This window comes from Jaculus jaculus, chromosome 8 (assembly GCF_020740685.1).
Source record: "Jaculus jaculus isolate mJacJac1 chromosome 8, mJacJac1.mat.Y.cur, whole genome shotgun sequence".
In the NCBI taxonomy this organism is placed as follows: domain Eukaryota; kingdom Metazoa; phylum Chordata; class Mammalia; order Rodentia; family Dipodidae; genus Jaculus; species Jaculus jaculus.
The window spans coordinates 47,547,210-47,568,738 of record NC_059109.1 but is presented as its reverse complement, the minus strand read 5'-3'; the positions used below and the strand labels follow the sequence as shown (position 1 = coordinate 47,568,738).

Genomic DNA, 21,529 nt, shown 5'->3' with positions numbered 1-21,529 from the left:
GCGCACGCGTCTGGAGTTCGTTTGCAGAGGCTGGAAGCCCTGGCGCGCCCATTCTTTCTCTCCCTCTATCTGTCTTTCTCTCTGTGTCTGTCACTCTCAAATAAATAAATAAAAAATTTAAAAAAAATAAAAAAAAAAATAAAAAAAAAAAAAATTAAAATATATATATATATATGTGGGTCCATTTCCTCAAGCAACAGAGATGTTGCAAAAATAAAATGAGATAATAGATCATCACTTTTAGGGTGAAATACACAGTCTCACTCGTGATACAGAATCTATTGAAAATAATAATTCACATTAATTCACACTACATTTGGACTTCAGATCAGTTCTAAATAAATATTTTTGTTATGATTTTCTGTTCGTTATTTGTATTTCTGTTCATTAATTGTAACCAGTGGGTAAGGTTTGAGGATTTTAACATGAATAATTGCCTTAACTATTTAATAAGTTGATCCTCTTTCTAAACATCATACACTCAGCCATTTCTATCAACCAACCAGTGAGCTTACTCAAAATTTCCATATTGGTTATAAGTGAGTATATAAGGAAGTTTGAATGAAGGTCTTCCTTAAAATGTTTGTTTCTTCTATCTTTTCTGCCTATGAGTCAACAACATTGACTACAGCAGCATTAGTTTGGCTGACACCTGCCTTTGGTTTATTGGTCATTACTCAGTGAGATTATATTATTGAAAAAGCCATTTGGGAGCTGGAGAGATGACTCAATGGGTAAGAGAACTTGCCAAGCAAGCATGATGACCTGAGTTTGATATCTAGCACCCACATTAAAAAAAAAAAAGAAAGAAATAGGGGTGGAGAGATGGCTTAGTGGTAAAGTGCTTGCCTGTGAAACCTAAGGACCCCCGTTCGAGGCTCAATTCCCCAGGACCCATGTTAGCCAGATGCACAAGGGGGCGCACGCATCTGTAATTTGTCTGCAGTGGCTGGAAGCCCTGGCGTGCCCATTTTCTCTCTCTCTCTCTCTCTCTCTCTCTCTCTCTCTCTCTCTCTTTCTCTTTCTCTCTCCCTCTTTCTCTGTCTGTCACTCTCAAATAAATAAATAAAAATAAACCAAAAAAATTTTAAAAAAATAGCTGAGCATGGCCATACATATCTGTAACTCCAGTTCTGGGGGAGAGGGTCCAGAGACAAGAGTTCACTGGGGCTTGCTAGTCAGCCACTTTGACCACTAGATAGTAGCTTCAGGTTCAGTGAGAGATTCCATATGACTCAAGAAGAAGTGGTAGAAGACACCTTACATTCTCCTTTGGTCTCCACACACATTAGATATTATTCTGCACCTACATGATTCACGTACTATACACTCGCACACAAAAGCCAAGTTTTTTCAAGACCAATGAGAAGTCTGTGATACTGACAAGATAAAATAGGATTCAGACCTTCATTCTTCACACAGAAACATAAACCCAACAATAGTGCATAGGGAAATTCAGGAAGCAGTTAACAAGATCCCAAGAAAAAACACAAACAAGTACATCTATGCTCCTGGGAAAATTTAGGGCACTCTATTGTCATAACTCCTTTCCCTGTCATACTACCATGCCTTCAGGTATCTTAGCCCATTTGGTTTGGTACAACAAAATGCTACACAGCAGGTAATTTATAGACAATAGACATGTATTACTTACCATCATAGAGGTTGGGAAGTACTTGATCAAGGTACCAGTATGCTCAGTGATTGGTGGAGCTCTATTCCTTATAAATGGAGCCATCTAGATGCCTCACACATTAGAAGGGAAGGAAGCAATTCTTTGACCCTTTTATTAGGGCACTGATCCCCCTTCATGAGAGTAAACCATCAGGATTCAATCATGTCTCAAAAAGCCTCGTCTCTTAATATTGTATTTGAGGTTTTTTTCAACATGAAATTTGTAGGTGATATCATAATTCAAAAGGAAACTTGATCCTGGCCTTGAGGGAAGGAAAAACTAAAGAGTGGATCATATAGCTACTTTTCTGACTTTGGGTAGGAGCTACCCAAAGGACTGGTTTCTATGCTAGTCCTTAAAAGGACTGGCAAAACTTGGCATACTCAGATGCCTGGGGGCCACTGAGAACAAAAAAAAAAAAAAAGACCTATGAGGTAGCTGGCATAGGTCAATATTGCTTAACGACCTTGACTTTGGGGAAAAGAGAATAGAATATCTAACAGTCCAGCTTTTCAGAGGGCTTTCCCATGGCTGGTTTCTTTCTACCCTGGTTTGGGGAATTGTTGGGACTCAAAATACTCTAGATGCCCAGGATCCACTGAGGATATAAAAAAGCTGTGTCAAAAGAAATGAGCTATGGAAGAGAGAGCAAAAAATGAACAGTTCCTAAAGAAAATAAATAAATAAAGCAGCAAATTCCTCAAAGTGGAAATCTAAGCCCACAAGTGTAGAGACAGTACCCACAGTCCAGCCTTATCTGATTGAAGGCTTCCTAGTATACAGAGCTAATCTGAAAAGATCGAAAGATGTGGCTCTTTTTAAGTGTGTGAATACCAGCACAAAGTTAAAAGCAACATGAAGAAACAAGGTGCCCTGATCAAAAAAGATATTCAAGAGGGGCTGGAGAAATAGCTTAGCAGTTAAGCACTTGCCTGTGAATCCTAGAATCCTGGTTCAAGGCTCGATTCCCCAGGACTCACGTTAGCCAAATGCACAAGGGGGTGCATGCATCTGTAGTTCATTTGCAGCAGCTGGGGGCCCTGGCATGCCCATTCTCTCTCCATATATATATCTGCCTTTCTCTCTGGGTCTGTCACTCTCAAATAAGTAAATAAAAATAAAAATAAAAAAATTTAGAAAAAAGATACTCAACTGGCTTAGGAAAACTAGAAAAACAGGATGAGAATTCTAACAAAGAAATAGAAAATATGAAAATGAACTAAGCTGACTTTGGAGCTGAAGACTGTAAGAAATGAAATGAAATATTGAGTAGTGGGTCCAACAGTGGATTTGATGGAGCCAAAGAGTGAGTCAGTGAACTGGAAGAGCTGCCGTTTGAAATTTCCCCATCAAAGGAGCAGATGGGGGGAGTGAATAAAGCCTAAGAGGCTTATGGGGCACCATTAAGTGGAACAATATGTGTTTTATGGTAGTTGATGAAGGAGAAAGGAGGGAAAGGGGGTAAAAAATATTTAAATAATGCCAAAACATCCACAATCAGAAGAAAGAAATGGCCATTCCAATCAAGGAACCAATGGATTCAAATGAGATTAATCAAAAGAAATCCACACTGAGATACATTGTAGTCAACTTGACAAACACAAAAGAAACTGAATTTTGAAGGCAAAAATAGAAAAGAAAATCCTGTGCAGGTCAGCCTCATAAGACTATCAGCAGATTGTTCAGCAAAATATTTAAAGCCAGAAGGGAGTGGAGCAAAATATGCCAAGTGCTGAGAAAAAAGACTGGCAGCAGGGATAGTGTCTCTGGCCAGACTGAAGAAGATATAAAGACACGCTCAGCATTGGACCACACCAAGAGAGCTCACCATCACACACCTGTCTTCTGTGAAGACTAAAAGAAGTCCATCAAGCTGAAATGACACTAAATAGCAACAGAAACTTATGAAAATAAAAATTTTCCCATTAAAGGTTAATATACAGATACAGAAATATAAACGGTGTTAATGGTGTAAATATGAATAGAAATATAAATTACAAGCATAATAAATAACTATGAATATAAAATATGTTTATGGATATACAATATAAAAAGTATGACATCAATAATGAAGTGAGGGAAAAGAGTAAAATTATAGTTTTGTATGCAACTGAACTTAAGATAATGTCACTTTTTAAAATTTGTGCTTTAAGCCAGGCATGGTGGTGTACACCTTTAATCCCAGCACTCAGGAGGCAGAGGTAGGGGGACTGCCATGAGTTCAAGGCCACCCTGAAACTACATAGTTAATTCCAGGTCAGCCTGGACCAGAGTAAAACCCTACCAAGGAAAAACCAAAATATATACGTGTGTTGTGTGTGTGTGTGTGTGAGAGAGAGAGAGAGAGAGAGAGAGAGAGAGAGAGAGAGAGATTGAAAAATATTTTATATATACCCCATGGTGACCATACCAAAACTAAAAAGAAATTAAGTGTTGTAGTTCAAATTTAAAGTACCCCCATAGCCTCATGTGTTTATGATTAGATCTCATACTTGATCCCCAGCTAATGGAGCCTTTGTGAGGCAGAGCCTTGCTAGAGGAAGCTTGTGACTACTTTGAGATATTAAAACTCAGCCCCACTTGCCACACTGGCTCACTTTTTCTGCTTCCTCCATGCTGCTATGGAGATGGGATGCCCAACTGTCTGCTCCTGCCATGCTTTTCACAACCATGATGAAACATCCTCAAAACTATAAGCTGAAAATAAGCCCTTTTCTCTCACAAGCTGCTTCTGGTTGGGTGTTTTGTACTGGCAATGAGAAGATAACTGCTATGATATTATACAATAAATTAAGTGAGAAAGAAAAGCATTTCACTTTTCGAAAAATCAGTAAAGTAGTAGAACATCCCCAGTGCTGTAATAAATAAAGAAGAGCAAAATGACAATAGTAATTTTCTCTTTATCAATATCACGTTAAAATAAGTAGATTAAACTGCCTAATCAAAAGTTATAGATTGGCTAAGTGATCTTTAGAAAATATAATCCAAGTATATGCAGGAAGTCATGAAAGATTTACTAAAAGTGAAGGAATACATGAGCTAAAAGGGAAGGGATGGCAAAACATGTTCCATGTAAATGGTAACCCAAAAATGAAAGGACAAAATAGACTGTTTACATCTTAAACTGTCACAAAGGGTATTATATATGGCAAAAGGGTTATTTCACTAGGAAGGTATAAATATGTTTCTACCAAACACCAGGGCACTCAAATATATGACAGAACTAAGAGAATTAGACAGTAATGCAATAGTAGTGGGAGATTTCAACAATTAATAGACAATCTAGGCAGGAATAAGGAAAGAGGACTTAAGCACACTACAAGCCACATGGACCTTACAAACATAGGTCACCCAACAGCGACAGCAGACTCTTCTCAAACATGCATTCTTTTGGGTAGATCACCTGCTCAGTCACAAAATATATCCTTACAAATTTAAGTCTAAAATCATACCAGGTACTTTTTGTAATATCAGTGGAATAAAATTGTAAGTCAATAGCAGAAAAAAGTAGGAAATTCATGATTATATGAAATCATCATTTTTTTGAACAAGCAATGAATCAAAAAAAAAATCAAAAAGGAAATTAGAAAAATTTCTTGACAAGCTAAAACAAAACTACAGCATATCAAGTTTATGTGCAGGGTGGTGGAGAGATGGCTTAGCTTTAAGGTGCTCGCCTTGAAAGCCTAAGGTCCAGGTTCAATTTCCCAGTACCTACATAAAGCCAGATGCACAAGGTGGTGCATGCATGGAGTTTGTTTGCAGCAGCTAGAGGCCCTGGTGCACCATCCTCTCTCTAATAATAAATGTATACGTAAAATTTTTTTTAAAAAAAAAAAAAGGTCAGGGGCTGAAGAGATGGCACAGAGATTAAAGGCACTTGCTTGCAAAGCCTGCTGGTCCAGGTTCAATTCCCGAGCTATCCACACAAGCTAGACAAAAAGTGGTGCAAGCTTTTGGCGTTCATTTACGGTGGCAAGAGGCTTTGGCATACCCATGCACACATTCAAATAAATAAATAATTAAGGAAATAAGGACATAGCAAACTCAGTAAACACATATTTTAAAAGAAATGGCCAGGCATGGTTCCCCATGCCTTTAATGCCCATACTTCAGAGGCTGGGGTAGGAGGATCACTGTGAACTCAAGTACAAGCTACAGAGTTTAGTTCCAGGTCAGCCTACCTTAGAGTGAGACTCTGCCTCAAAAATCAAGGAGGGGGAGAGAAGATAGCTCTCAGGATAACAAACTAAATCTCTCCCTTAGGGAAGGAGAAAGAAATGGAACTAAGCTGAAAATTAGTATGAAGAAGGAAATAACAATTATAGAAGCAATAAAAGAAAGAGAATAGAAAAAACAAGGTATTTTGAACCTAAAAAAAATGGCAAACCTTTAGCGAGGCTAGGGAACAAGAAAGGACTCAGAAATGAAAGGCAGGCATTACAATGAATGTTGCAGAAGAAAAAAAGGGGTGGAAGGTAACACTAAGAACAAGTATAAAACAAACATTTGATACCTTGAAAGTGAGTCATCTAGCAAGACTATATAATGAAGAATTTCCAAACCTTAACAGATCTAGAACTAGTAAGGAGATTCATGCAGTAATCAACCTTCCACATAGAGAATCTCAGGGCCAGATGGCTTCTATGGGAATTCTACCAAACATTTTTAAAAGAATTAATGCCAATTCTTTTCAAACTCTTCCAAAAATTTGGAGAGGAGGGAACATGTCCAAAGTCATCCAGCATCGCTCTGATAGCAATGCCAGAAGAAGACAGCACAAGAAAAAACGTGACAGCCTACAGCCTCTGCTGATATGGATATTAAAAAAAAAAAAAAATCCTTATCACAAAATAGCAAACTGAATTCAACAACACAACAAAAGGGTGACACACTGTGACCAAGTGAATTTTTCCCTGTTATGCAAGGATATTTCAGTATACAGAACTCAATGTGATGCGTCATTTTAACATATCCAAGAATAAACCTATGTGATCACCTTAGTAGCTACAAAAACTCAGATTGATAAAAATCAACATACTTTTTGGCTTCACTTTGTTTGGGGGCTTTTTTGAGGAGAATTATTGGTTACTTGGTTGGTGTTTGATTGTTTGAGTTGGGGTCTTGCTATGTAGCCCTGGCTGGCCTGGAACTCACTATGTAGTCCAAGCTGGCCTCACATACCCAGTAATTACCCTGCCTCTGCTTGCTGAGTGCTGAGATTATTGGCCTGAACCTTCCACCTAGCTAAGGTAGCCTACTTTCATGATAAAAGTCATAACCCAGGAATGAAAAGAAATGATATCCACATAATAATGACTGTACAAGAAAGGCCCACAGCTAACATATTTGATGGTGAAGAATTGAAAGTTTTCCCTCTAAGTTCAGAAACAGGGCAAGAGTAACCACTATTACCACTTACATTCAACATCAGACTGGAAATCAGATCTAAAGGAATTAGACAAGAAAAATTAATGCATAAAAATACCCTAGTCAAAAAAGAAGTAAACTTACCTCTATGTAGATAACTAAAGATTCTTTATGTACATTATCCATTCACAAACAGAACTAATAAATTCTCAGTGTTTCAGGATAGCAATTCCATTAATATCAAAATGAATGCAATATTTATGATAAAATTGTCTATGAAGACAGAAGAGATACACTAAAAACTGTTGAAAGAAAGCAAAACAGATACAAGTAAAGAGAAATCTGTGTTCACATATTTGAAGATTTGTCATTATTAAATTGCACTACTTAATAACCTAAAGAAATTTAATATTAAACTCCTCATGGCACTTTTTACAAAATTGGAACTAATAATTCTAAAATTAATATGGAATTATAAAGGACCCCAAATAATCTAAAAAATTGGGGGAAAAGGAAAAGGAGGAAAGCTGGAGACCTCACTGTTGCTGATTTAAAAATATGTATATTGCAAAGCTTCATTAATGGGAATAACATGCACTCAACATGAAGACACATATACATGAATGAAATAGAACAGAGACCTAAGAAATGAAATCACATATACAGTCACATCATCCCTTACAAAGGGATCAGGAATGCACAACATAGATAATAATGCACCATACACATTAACTCAGAATGGATTAGAAACTTAGCCATGAGACTTGAATCTGCAAGTTTTAGGAGAAAATGGGGAAAGCTTTATGGCATTTGTCTTGTCAGTGACTTCTTGTATTTGACACCCAAAATCACAGGAAGCAGAGCCAGGAATGGTAGCATGCATTTGAGATACAGGCAGGTTGGTCACAAATTCAAGGATAGCCTGAGGTACATAATGAGATCCTTCATTTAAAAAAAAAAAAAAAAACATGCTGAAGAAATGGCTTGATTGTTAAGAGCACTCACCATGTGTGGTGGTTTTGATCAGATGGCTACCTAAACTCATGTGTTTTGAATGTTTGGTCCTCAGCTGCTGGCAGTGTGGGAGCAATGCCTTGCTGGAGGAGGTTTTTTTCTGAGAGTGGACTTAGGGATATTACAGCCAGTTCCTCTGCTCACTCTCTTGCTGCTGTTTCCACCTGCTGTGGCAGAGGTGATGCCTCTGCTCATGCCATCCTTTCCTCTGCCATTGTGTAGCTTCTGATCAATCAAGACCATAAGCCAAAATAAAAACTTTCTTCCTATCAGCTACTTTTGGCCAGGTGCTTTGTCCCAGCAGCCAGAAGGGAGCTGCAACACTATGTGAACAAAAGGCCTGAGGAGTCCTAAGAGACCGCTTGAGTTTGACCCCCAGGACCCACATAAACAGCTGGGTGTGGTCATGCATGTCTGTAATCCTGGACCCACTGGGGAGCAGAGACAGAATTGCTGAAGTTTGTGGAAAATGGGCAAACTCTGGGATCAGTAACTGACTATGGCTCAATTAAGAACAGATGGAAGCTGGGCGTGGTGGCGCACGCCTTTAATCCCAGCACTCGGGAGGCAGAGGTAGGAGGATCTCCGTGAGTTCGAGGCCACCCTGAGACTCCATAGTGAATTCCAGGTCAGCCTGGGCTAGAGTGAGACCCTACCTTGAAAAAGAAAAATAAAATAAAATAAAATAAAATAAAATAAAATAAAATAATAAAATAACAGATGGAAGAAAGATGGAATGGGACACCCAATGTCCCATTTCAGCCTCAGCCACCACAGGCAAGCACAGGAGGCTACATAAGGACACATACATGTATATACACCACATACCTACACACTAAAAAAAATAATAATAAGGGGGGCTGGAGAGATGGCTTAGTGGTTAAGGCACTTGCCTGAAAAACCAAAGGACCCAAGTTCAATTCCCCAGGACACACATTAGCCAGATGTACAAGGGGCACACACATCTGGAGTTCATTTGCAGTGGCTGGAAGCCCTGGCGCACCCATTCTCTCTCTCTCTCTCTCTCTCTCTCTCTCTCTCTCTCTCCCTCTCTAATAAATAATTTATTTTATAAAAGATATTATTGAATCACATATCTAAGAAAAAGAGGACATCAAAGTAGAAGAGGGAAGAAGGAGTTCAGTAGACGGAAGATAAGGAAGTGAACAAAAGAAAGTAATGAAAAGGAGTTATTAGCAAAATACATTATATACATGTATAAAATTGTCAGTAAGTTTAAAAAAGGCTGAAAGCCTAGTGCAACCAAAGCAAAAATAGGCAAATATGACTATATCAAACTAAAATTCTTCTGCTCAGAATTATTCTTAGCAGAATAATAGCTTATGGAGTGGGAGAAAATATTTGCCAGCCATGTATGTGTGTGTATATATATATATATATATATATATATATATATATATATATATATATATATATATATATATATGTATGTATATATATATATATGTGTGTGTGTGTGTGTATAAATATATATATATATATTTTTACAAAAGATTAATATCCAGAATATATAGAGAATTCTAAAGCTAAGCAGCAACAGTATGACAACCTAGTTCAGAAATGAGCAAAGGCTGGGGGGTTAGTTTAGTTGTACAGTACTTGTCCAGCATGTGCAAGCCTGTATTCTGTCACAGAATGGCTAAACCAAGAAGGGAGAGACAAGATGGGCATTTGTCAATAAAATAAAATAAAAGATGCACAAATAGCCAATAGGCTTATGAAAAGATACTCTAAATTGCTAGTCATCAGAAATGTAAAGCTGTAGTGAAATATCACCTCACTCATATTAGGATGGTCATTATAAGAATAACATAAAATAAGGAGTATTGGAGAGAATATGGAAACATTGAAAACTTTGTACTTTATTTTAAGGTTATAAGGTGTGCATCAAGTATAGCGAACAGTATAGAGCTACCTAAAACGGAAAAGGTAGAACTTCCATATCCCACCTAGTAATCCCACCTTAAGGAGTAGTTTCCCTAAAGAATTAAATCAGGATCTCAGGACTTGCACTCTGTGCACTCATGCATTTGCATTCACTGTAGTGTTATTTACAATAACCACCTTAGTGTCTATCAACAGATACATGAAGAATATTGGCATGGACAGTTGCCGGAATATTATCAGCCTTTGAAAAGGAGGCAGTCATATCAACATGGACTGACATTTTGCTTAATGAAATAAGCTACTCACAGAAAGATGATATGACACAATTCCACTCACATTCATATAAGAAACAGGCGTATTCATCAGACAAAAGGTAGACTGCATACTAGTAATTGAGAGAGAGGAAAGTAGGAATCACTGCTTTCAGTCATGCAGATTGAAAAGTTCTGGCGATCATTCAGTATCGTGCTTGCCCCTAACAGTGCAATACAGTTAAAAACTCATTCAGCAAGTAGACCACATAGTTTGTGTTTTTTACCATGGTCTTCCAAAACAGAAAAGCCTAGATATTTTGAACTTATATGTGGATGTTTTCATAACAGTTAGAGACTAAGGAGATCAGAAAGGTTTGTATTAAAATAAGGTAACTGATAGTCTATTAAATTTTTTGAGCTTAATAATTTCTAAAAATTCACATGACTGTGAAACATTGAAATGCAACCATTATTAAATATACTTAGATGTTTATTCTTCTTTTTTAAATTCTATTTATTTGCAAGTAGAGAGGGAAAGAGAGAGCATGAGATTGGACATGCCAATGTCTCCTGCCACTGCAAACAAACTCCAGACACACATGCTACCTTGTGCATCTGGTTTTATGTGGGACTGGGGAACCAAACCCAGGTCATCTTTACTGCTGAGCCATCTCTCCAGCACATTTTTTTTTTTATTGACAGCGTCCTTAAAATGCTGATTTTGAAAACTATAAAATTGTTATTATCGATACTAGAGGAAAATACTTTTTCTTCACAATAGGTCTGTATTTTGTAACACTTCATTGTGATTTGTTCTTAGAGGTATTTTGAGTATCAATGCTATTCCTGTGGTAAGCTCATCATAATTTATTTTCTTGACAAGTATAATATGTTCACATTACATCTTCCAAACTTGTTGGCATCCAAAACTATTAAGAGTGAAAAACTATTGTAAGTAGAGTCTATTACCCTTTGTGTTTAGTGTTTTTATTTTATTAACAATTAATTTTATAGAACTTTTTACTAGACTTGTATTGTATTTTCAAACTGTAAAGGCTACTTATTTTATTTTTATTTATTTACTTATTTATTTGACAGAGAGAAAGGCAGTTAGAGAGAGAGAGAGGATGGGCACGCCACGGACTGTAGCCACTGCAAACAAACTCTAGACGAATGTGCATCAGGCTTACATGGGTATTGGGGAATCAAACCTGGGTCCCTAAGGCTTTACAGGTAAGCACCTTAGCCACTAAGCCATCTCTGCAGCCTGAAGTCTATATTTTTAAAAACCAATAAAAATATGAATAAGGAAAGCTAAATGCTATTTATTTACATAATAAAATCATACATTCTCTTTCTTGCTTTTGCTTATCATCCCTCTTTCCACCCAAAACAAGTAAATACTGGCAGTCTACTAGCAAACTTACTGTCTACAGGATTGATGTTAGCCTTTCCATTTAGTTCACATATACATGCATCTCTTCACAAGCCCTGTTTACTGAGTTATTACTACCACCACTCCAATTTCATTGACAGGCTTTGTTCTGAAGCTATGAACTAGTAAACATGGTTGCCAAGAGATGCTTCAAGAAAACCAGTCTTAAGCCAGGCGTGGTGGTGCACGCCTTTAATCCCAGCACTCGGGAGGCAGAGGTAGGAGGATCGCCGTGAGTTCGAGGCCACCCTGAGACTCCATAGTGAATTCCAGGTCAGCCTGGGCTAGAATGAGACCTTACCTTGAAAAAGAAAAAAAAAAAAAAAGAAAGAAAAAGAAAACCAGTCTTGGGGCTGGAGAAATGGCTTAAGTTAAGTTAAGTTAAGGTGCTTGTCTGCAATGACAAAAGGCCCAGATTCAATTCCCCAGTACCTACATAAGGCCAGTTGGACAATGTTGGTGCAAGCATCTGGAGTTAGTTTTCAGTGACTAAATGCCCTGGTGTACCCATCCCGCCCTCTCACTCTCCACCCCCCCCCTCATAAATAAAAATGTAAAGTATTTTTAAAAGAAAGAAAGCAAGCCAGTATTATATCCAAAGGTTAACAGAGTTGAAAACTCATGTGGCAATTACTCTAAAATTTTTATTGAATTATCTGATTTGTTTCTCTGATATACAGTTTACCAAATAATTTCCAGAGCCATAATTCCGTTCTGTGACTAGGAAAATGGTGTTTTTTCTCACAAGTTTTTTCCAGCAATGTCTCCATGTACCATGTACCATTAAACTGTTGGCACATTTTTGTCCCAGAGGATAGATTTTGTTTGGCATCCTAAGGAATTTTGATACATTTAAGAAGGTGAGAAGTACACATTGGCATCATTTAAACAACATAAGTCTAAACCCAATTGGCTTTCACATGCCAAAGATGTGAAATGTGCCAACTGTTTAATAGTACACACTAACTGTTCAACTCCATAAGTTATTTCAGCAAAACCATTTGCTGTGTTTTATCTAGAAGCACATAGATGCAGTGGTATCATACGGTGCCATAATGACAGATTCAAGTTGTCCGTAACTTTTAAATACGCAAATATGGCTATCATCGAAAAGTTCCTCATTCTACAGCTCAGTAGAATATGAGGGTTGGTTTAGCTTAAGATGCCTCTTTAGCAGTTTCTGTGGTGCCAAGAAATGGGAAATCAGAAAACAGAGCTTGAGGTTGATGGTTGTAGACAGTCGCTTCCTTCTTTTTATTTGTTTTTAATTTTTGGTTTTTCAAGGTAGGGCCGTGCTCTAACCCAAGCTGATCTGGAATTCACTATGTGGGCTTAAGGTGGCCTCAAACTTAAAGTGATCCTCCTACCTCTGCCTTCCTGAGTGCTGGGACCCTTCATTCTTTCTATGTAATTACTATGGACTTTTATTAGCTGAGGAAACACATAGTTGTCTTTTAGTTCCACATTTTTAACTATATCTGCTATTCATTCTAAGTAGATCACCCTTTAGTTTCTGTGGATATGGGAGTCATATGATGGCCTTCATCAATTCCCATTGAGTGAGCTAAGGTCACTCCATATTTGCAGTAACTGGTACCTTTATCTGACCAAGATGGCTTACAAGCACTATCACACCTCTCAAGAATAGTACACATCATCTCAATGTACCTCAGTTTTTGCTGTATGAAAGATGATTGTCTTTCCCTTTGGGAGTGAGCTTGTATATAATATAAACACTCCAGAACCTAAAGCCTAGGCTGGAGAGATTGGCACTTACCTACAAAGGCAAAAGACCCAGGTTTGATTACCCAATAACCATGTAAAGCCAGATACACAAGGTGACATATGTGTCTGGAGTTTGTTGGCAGTGGCTAGGGGGCCTAGTGTGGCTATTTATTCTCTCTCTCTTCTTCCTTCTTTCTCTCCCTCTTCCCCTTCTCTCAAATAAATAAGTAATATTTTTTTTAAGGCTGAAGAAATTGCTTGGTGGTTCAGGCATTTGCCTACTAAGCCAAAGGAACCAGGCTCAATTCCCCAGTTCCCCATGTAAGCCAGATGCACAGGATGGCACATGTGTCTGGAGTCCGTTTGTAATGGCCAGAGGCCCTGGTGTGCCTATTCTCTCTTGCTTGCTCTCTCTCCTTCCCTTCCTCTTTCTCAGATAAATAAATAAAATACAAATTATAAAAATTGAAGAAAAAAAGAGAAGCTGAAGACAGAGAACCACTTGATCTCAAGGGTTCAAGAAAATCCTGGCCAACACAGCAAGAGCATGATCTTGTCTCAAAATGAGACAAGTTAATATGTCATAAGGACACATGCTATAAATATAGTTGTTTCTCTTTGTGATGTGCATGTATGTGTGTGTGTGTGTGCAGTAACCAGTTTTTCAACAATGATTAATGATTTTTGCAAGCAACCTAGGAACCACAGCAGTAAAGGTGAAAGACAAAATAGTATCAAGCCTGTTTAATATTATTGCCAAACAACCTCTTAAGAAGCAGGTATATATTATATAACTATTACTGAAAATTATATCTGGAGTATATCCAAAAATAGCTTTTCTTTAACATGTAAAACAGAATGTCTTATAATTGAAGATTATAATTCCTTTGAGATAAGTAGCTGAAGATAATTGTAGAATAGCCTTCAATTGTTTACTTTTTCTGCAGTGAACAGATTCTTTAGTTGGGTTTCCTCAAAGCAGGGTTAGTATCTACTCTTCTTATATGTGTCAGTAAGTTTCTCCATGGAAAAGTAAGCTGAGGTCTTCTGGATGACACTGACTCAATGAACATGGAACTATGGATATTATGGTCATCTTTAGCACACATCATGCTCACTTCTGTCCTTAGAGTGCTTTCTAGGATAAACAAGTTAGTATGAAGCAGCCATACATAGCAAAGAATAAAATTGTGCAGAGTCATCTATGATTGTAGTTTACCAAAAAAAAAGGTCAAAAAATAAGTCTACAAGAAGGAAGGTGCTAGGACTTGGCCAAACTTTCTTATGTATTGTATTTTATTGTTTATTAATAATTTTTATACTTTAATCATAATTTCTTATTACCTTCTCATCCCCTTTTCCCATCCTCCTTCCACTGAACCCCGTCTTCCAAATTGCTCCTTCTACTTTGATGTCCTTTTTTTTTTCTTGTGTATTTGTGTGACCCACTGAGTTTAATTAAGGTTGCCTGCAAGTGAACGTGGGTGGGGATTATTTACCAGAGAACAGGCAATTTACCAGTGGCTATGCCACTGCAGAACATGTCTTCTACTTCCCCAGCAACCATTAACAGCTAGTAACTCCTCATGGAGGGATAAGTTTCTCATGCCCTCCTCCATCATCCATGATGGTATGTTGAGGGGCACAGTTGTTATGCAAGTGATAACAGTCCCCGAGAAGTCATGAGTGCAACATTGGCCAACCTTTTGAATGTGGTAAAATTAGAATAATTAGTATAAGACCATTGAAAGATGTAAGTTTTCCTTATAGATAAAAGCACAAGTAAAGCAAGAAGGTATGAGTGCTCATCAAACAATCTAAAAATGATCTGGCTAAAGAAAATGCTCATTGGAGGAACAACAGAGGTGGGGCTGACTTGTGGAATGCCTCAAAAGCCATAGAAAATATGGAGAGACACCATCAGGTCTCAGCAACATTGCTATGGAAAAGGTATGCAGGCTTCTGTGTGGAAGCAGAGAAAAGACTCAAGGGTGCTATTAAAACTGAGGTTATATAAGCATCACAAATTCCATTAAAAGTTAGGAAGAAAAGAGACACTCAAAAGACTTCTCAACCAGTAGTTAACACAACTTGACACAGATTATATAGAATAAAAAAATAAGATAAAAACGCAGCTGCCATATATATATATATATATATATATATATATATCCCTATATAATCACATTGGCTCTATTCAAAGACATTTCCCCTAGAAACTTGGACCTAAATCTTTTATACATGTCCACACAACTATTATTCCAAATTACTTTCCCTGTCAGTGAATTCTAATTGTAACAAATGATTTTAAACATACATTGTTTAACTTCTATTTTCTATTTCTATTCTATCTTTGCAATTCAGAGGCTTTTCTGTGTATTTAGCCTTTCTATGGATCATGGGTCAAAAGAAAGAAATGGAGTTATGAGTGAGAGGATGAGGGATAAATACTTCAAAAACCAAATACATAAATTTAGCCACATATGATTCCTGTAGCTAGAAGACAGAAGTAAATAGACTCTTATTTTGACCGTGGTCAGGGCTATGTAAGGTGTGTTCCCTTCACCTTCTCTGAGCCTTTCTGGCTTGCAGTGTGGCTTGAAGTTCTTCTGGGAACAGACCATCTCCTGGGTAGTCATTCCTCCAGCTTTCTTGCTGGGCTCTCCGCAGGGAGTGAAGGAAGGCATAGAGGTCAGCCTCAGTGTGGGCAGCGCAGACTCAACAACTGCAGTAGTGCTCCTTCTAGACTTTGAAGGAACTTCTTGGCATCTTCTCAGAAAACAGGAACCAACAGAAAGAGTAACTTTATCACTCAATAGCATCCATCCCTTCCCCCCAATCCCAACAGCCCTTCCCTCAGGTGACCTGTGTGCAGCGGCTTCTGAGAATCCCCGATCATCTTGCCTAAAGACACCACCTGACTTCCATGGCTGTGGAAGTTGCTCAGCTCACTTCCACAGAGCTTTCCTCCCATGGGGAAAAAAAAGTGTTGTATTCTGGATTATTTTACTTTGTGTTTCCTGCTTTCTATGTAATTAATTCCTCAGAGTCCTAAAAGTGTTTAAAAAAAAAAAAAAAAGGTTTCTTATTTTGCCTTCCTGTTAGAATATTTTCCTGGAAGCATGTTGTCTGTTTTGTTTTATTTTTTTCTTATAAGATTCATTTAAATGTCTTCTGTGGTAAAGTCTAAACTTTCATGTTTATTCCTGTGATAGCCTTAGCTGTTCAGCTTCAAATCCATATTTAGCTCTCCGTATTCATGGTGCATGTTTCCTTTAGACAGACAAGCATTTAGCTTTAGAAATGCAGAAAAAAATATATCTTTTCTTAAAGATCTCTATAGAGTCATTCAGTCTCCCTTAGACTTGAATTATTGCATTTTCTGTTTGTAATTACTTAAAAGTATACATTGTATTTATTTGCTATAGTCATAACATGAAAAACTTTAGAAAGGGTTAAATAAATCATTCCCTTGGTTTGGGGTCAACTTTAGGGAAAACAAACTTTTAAGGGAAAGTACAGTAACTATAAAGCTAGTTAAATGGTTAAGTTCTTTTACGTTTCTGCCTCTCTAAAATCGTTCCAGATTGGGACTACAGATTTTTTTTTTTTTCGCAACTACCCAACCAAGCATGATATTTTTAGTAGCAGGAATACAGAGAAGCAGCCCATCATTTGGGAGCTGACAAATAAGTGTAGTGTTTCCCTTCCACACAGTGTGCCACACAGCTTTATATGCACTTGTCCTCATGGAAGCTCTTCAGCTCCCCACGTCTCTTTACCAAGATGACAAGGAGCTTAATAAGCTCTTGGGTTTATTCACTATCCCTCTTCAATGCTCATTTTCTGAAGTTGAAAAGACTCATGTATTTGCACATGTGCACACTAAACTTGTCAGAGGTGAAGTGCTTCCAAATGCCACTTGAATGTGATTAAAAGAGTCATGGGCTTGATAGCGATCATTACACAAGATGCCAGGCGTAATTGTTCAAACTTTGCTTCTAAGAAAAGAAAACATCTTCACTGGGGAGAGAAAAGGGCACCGAAAACTAAAGATTGTGGTTTATTATATTTCTACAGAAATATGTGCTGGATACTCCCCTTTAAAAGAGAAACAGAATTTTGTATCATAAAATATATGCTAGAAAACGTGTTTTGTCATTCAAAACCTATTTGAGCAGTTACTTTAAGTTTCTATCTAGAGTTGGGCCTTTTCCCTTCTAGTCATTATAATGAACTAATTTTATACCTAATATCATTGGTAATGTTATACTTAATTTCAAGTCAAGATATAGTTAATGTTATTGTATGATGTAGTTTTGAAAGTCTTCCAACTCCGCTTACATTTACTCAACTCAGTGTTCACCTTCTAATTTCAGAGAGTATTAACAACTCCATCCATAGTAGAGTTTCCTACCCCTAGGTAAATTTCTCAAAGATTATCATAACATTCTACCCTCTAATTTAATTTGTGGGTCACACGTTCATTGCTTGTCTTTCCAACTGTGGGGTCTGTTTTTGTTGTATAATAGTATAGAGAAGGGCCGGGCGTGGTGGTGCACGCCTTTAATCCCAGTACTCGGGAGGCAGAAGTAGGAGGATCGCCGTGAGTTCGAGGCCACCCTGAGACTCCATAATGAATTCCAGGTCAGCCTGGGCTAGAATGAGACCCTACCTCGAAAAACCAAAATAAATAAATAAATAAATAAATCGTATAGAGAAGAGGGTAATGGTTAGAAATCACATAGAGAAACTTTTAGGAACTTGGGATTTTATGTCCAAGGCACTGTATACAGTAATTATGCCATAAATTTCAAATAAACTAGACTCTTATTCCCACAGAAGTTTTCAACCTACAATGTTCTCTGCTTTGGGTTGTTGTTGTTTTTGTTTTGTTTTAATCCAGCACAAGTTTTTTTTGTTTTGTTTTGTTTTGTTTTGTTTTGTTTTGTTTTGTTTTGTTTTGTTTTGTTTTGTTTTGCTTGAGGTAGGGTCTCACTCTGGTCCAGGCTGATCTGGAATTAACTATGTAGTCTCAGGGTGCCCTCGAACTCACAGAGATCCTCCTACCTCTACCTCCCAAGTGCTGAGATTAAAGGCATGTGCCACCATGCCCAGCTCAGCACAAGTTTTGTCAGGTAGTATTTGTCACAAGATACTGTGCAAATTTTACCTCAAACTAAAACATTTTAAATGAATAAGTTTAGATTTTTATTCTATTAATGATAAGTTAAAGTGTTCTGGAGCTTTTAATAAAAATAACATTTAAATATATGAAATAATAACATACAATGTAACAAAGCTAGTCATCATCTTATTACTGAATATAAATTTGTAACTTACTTTCTACCATTATCATCAATGAAAATTAACAAAATTGTTTAGTTTGATCTTGATAAGTTTTGCCTAGTGTATCACATAATGCATTAATCTCATCGGTGCAATTAATTTGCACATCAAGAAATCCTTCCCCTTTTACATTTTCTTCTATCAGAAAAGCAAAATTAGAGAATTTATTGTTTTTAGTGTTTCCTATTGTTCTGAGATGCCATGTAGGTTTGATATACAATTGCTTAGTAATCCTCTGCCTAAAAGTACCTGACCCTATTCCAAGTAAGCAGAAGTAATTGTATTACATTAGCATTACTTTATGAGGACTGATAAAAATGTATCCATTATAATATTTAAACTATCCTTTCATTTGAAAGGGGGCCTTATCATAAAAGATATCTGAAATAAGAATTCACTTGCCTATTATCAAGCCTCTAAAAACATTCTCTAAAAACCATTCCCATGACTGCTTATAATACATATGCTTTCTGAACCCTCTGCAAAGAACAAAGTGGCCTCTCACTTGTTTTTATTAAGAGTTATTTTTTGACTCACCAATAGCATTGTTTTTTCCATGTAATATGCTATACTCTCATATGCTGTCCTCAAACTTGTGATTCTTCTGCCTCAGCCTCCTGAGTGCTAAGGTTACAGGCACAACCACTACACACAGTCCAGTTGTTTTAATTACCCACCTGTGTAGTTCATATTCATCAGCCTGACTGCCTGTAGCAAGTCATTAATGATGGTAATGAGCTTGCCTGGAATACTGAATGATAGATGTCCTTGGGGTGGCCTTTATTGCATAAATTCCCAATAACTTACATACCTATTTGCCCAGTGCTGTGGGACTAGAAACCTGCTCTGGCTACATAGATGCTAAAATTTCAGCTAACCAGTATTTCCTGTCTTTGGTGTGTGTGTGTTTTCTAAATGGCACAACTTTGAAAGCATCACTTACTATATTTCATGTGTGTCCCCAAAGGACAACATCCTTCTTTTTTTCCCCCATGAGTTTCACAGTCTTTTCAGGACACCTCTGTGCCTTGAAAGAAAGTTACCCAGCTCTGGCTTAGTAGCTTGGATTGTGTGTTCCTGCTATCACTTTTCTTCATGCATTGGAAAGTCATTTCCCCGAAATACAAGTATATGCTAAAATATGTATAGCACTTTTAATGTAGAAACATAAGGGGAATGTTTGTATTTCAAAGGGTGTGTCTTTGTACTATGTATAAGAATCGTAATGCATTTCACTTAATTATAATATTTCATAACAGTTGGATTCAGATAGCATTTCTCGATAATAAAATTTACTGTAAAATCCTATAGTTCAACAGCTTCCTTTAAACTCCCAGGTGATTGTAATGTAAAAGTAACTGCAAATCAATTTATAAATTTACTTACAGTATAATTTTTTGGTGTTTTTTTTTTTTTATTTTGAGGTAGGCTCACTCTAGCCCAGGCTGTCCTAGAACTCCTCTGTAGTCCCAGGCTGACCTCAGACTCACAGTGATCCTCCTACCTCTGCCACCCTAGTGTTGAGATTAAAGGCATGCACCACAGTGCACGTTTTACATTATAATTCTTATAACAGTCCCTAGTGATCTTTTTCTAGGATGTTGTATTTTTGAATGATCTTATACAGTGCCTTTTCAGTCCAAGAAATGTCACATATTAATAATTTACTCCTGTTTTCAAACAAGTTAGCTTAAGTTGTTCTCATTAACTGTACATTCCAAATTAGGGAATTATTTGGCATCATATTATAATTGTTACGAGCCATTCACTCTCTTAGGAATTAAGCTATATGCTCTACTCTAATATTAGGTGAGGCATCCACTTTTTAGGAAATTCTGTCAACTCAAAAGGGCATTAAGATGATATGTAGAGGGCTGGAGAGATGGCTTAGCAGTTAAGCGCTTGCCTGTGAAGCCTAAGGACCCCGGTTCGAGGCTTGGTTCCCCAGGTCCCACGTTAGCCAGATGCACAAGGGGGTGCACACGCGTCTGGAGTTCGTTTGCAGAGGCTGGAAGCCCTGGCGCGCCCATTCTCTCTCTCTCCCTCTATCTGTCTTTCTCCCTGTGTCTGTCGCTCTCAAATAAATAAATAAAAAATTTAAAAAAAAAAGTATTTAAAAAAAAAAAGATGATATGTAGAAACAATAAAACAATTGTTCATTCTTTTTGGTTTTACTTTTTAAATAAAATTATATATACAAAATTCAGTGTTACTGTTTTAATTCACTAGGATATGAATGGGAAGTAATTAATCACAGACTTCATCATGGAATAGAACACCAACCTGTTACATATACACCCGTATCTATGTAAAATCTGTTTATATAGATGTGTGTGTGTGTGTGTGTGTGTGTGTGTGTGTGTGTGTGTACCAGTACCTATGTAAGATCTTAACATGTAAAGATTGATATTTATGAAACCAAGGAGAAATTTGTATTAGCACACTCTAGTCAATTGGGATAGGGATGGAGGGGAGAAATGAAAATAGGAAGATATATCACACAAGTAACTGAAATGAGAGTATAAGTCATTTAGAAAGATATTAGGGCAAATAATTTATGAAGCTAAGCAAATAAGAAGAAATATCTTAGTAAATAAGGACAGTTGGCATGTATGTAGGTGTGGTCTTGGGACTTTGCCACCCAGACCAGGGATTTGGGCTGTGGAGAAGGATGATGACCATCTGCTCCAAGTGACTCCCACTGGCTGAGGCACAGAGCTCAGTTGGCATCAGTCTCGGAGGAGACTGCCAGCCTTCCTTTCGTGAAGTGAGCAAAACAATGGCATTGCTGTCAGACAC

General features: G+C 37.4%; 1 protein-coding gene and 1 long non-coding RNA gene across 6 annotated transcripts in view; one reads left to right on the top strand and one right to left on the bottom strand.

The window, feature by feature from the left end:
* The window catches only part of Elp4 (elongator acetyltransferase complex subunit 4), a 214,685-nt gene that overhangs the window by 171,736 nt on the left and 21,420 nt on the right, over positions 1 to 21,529 (top strand). The gene's annotated exons all lie outside the window — the stretch shown is intronic.
* LOC123462908 overlaps positions 1 to 21,529 on the bottom strand; it is a 54,781-nt gene that overhangs the window by 27,462 nt on the left and 5,790 nt on the right. For both annotated transcript variants that reach the window (XR_006638554.1, XR_006638553.1), the window contains exon 2: positions 15,948 to 16,150. This is a non-coding gene — a long non-coding RNA (uncharacterized LOC123462908). The remainder of the gene's footprint in view (positions 1 to 15,947; positions 16,151 to 21,529) is intronic.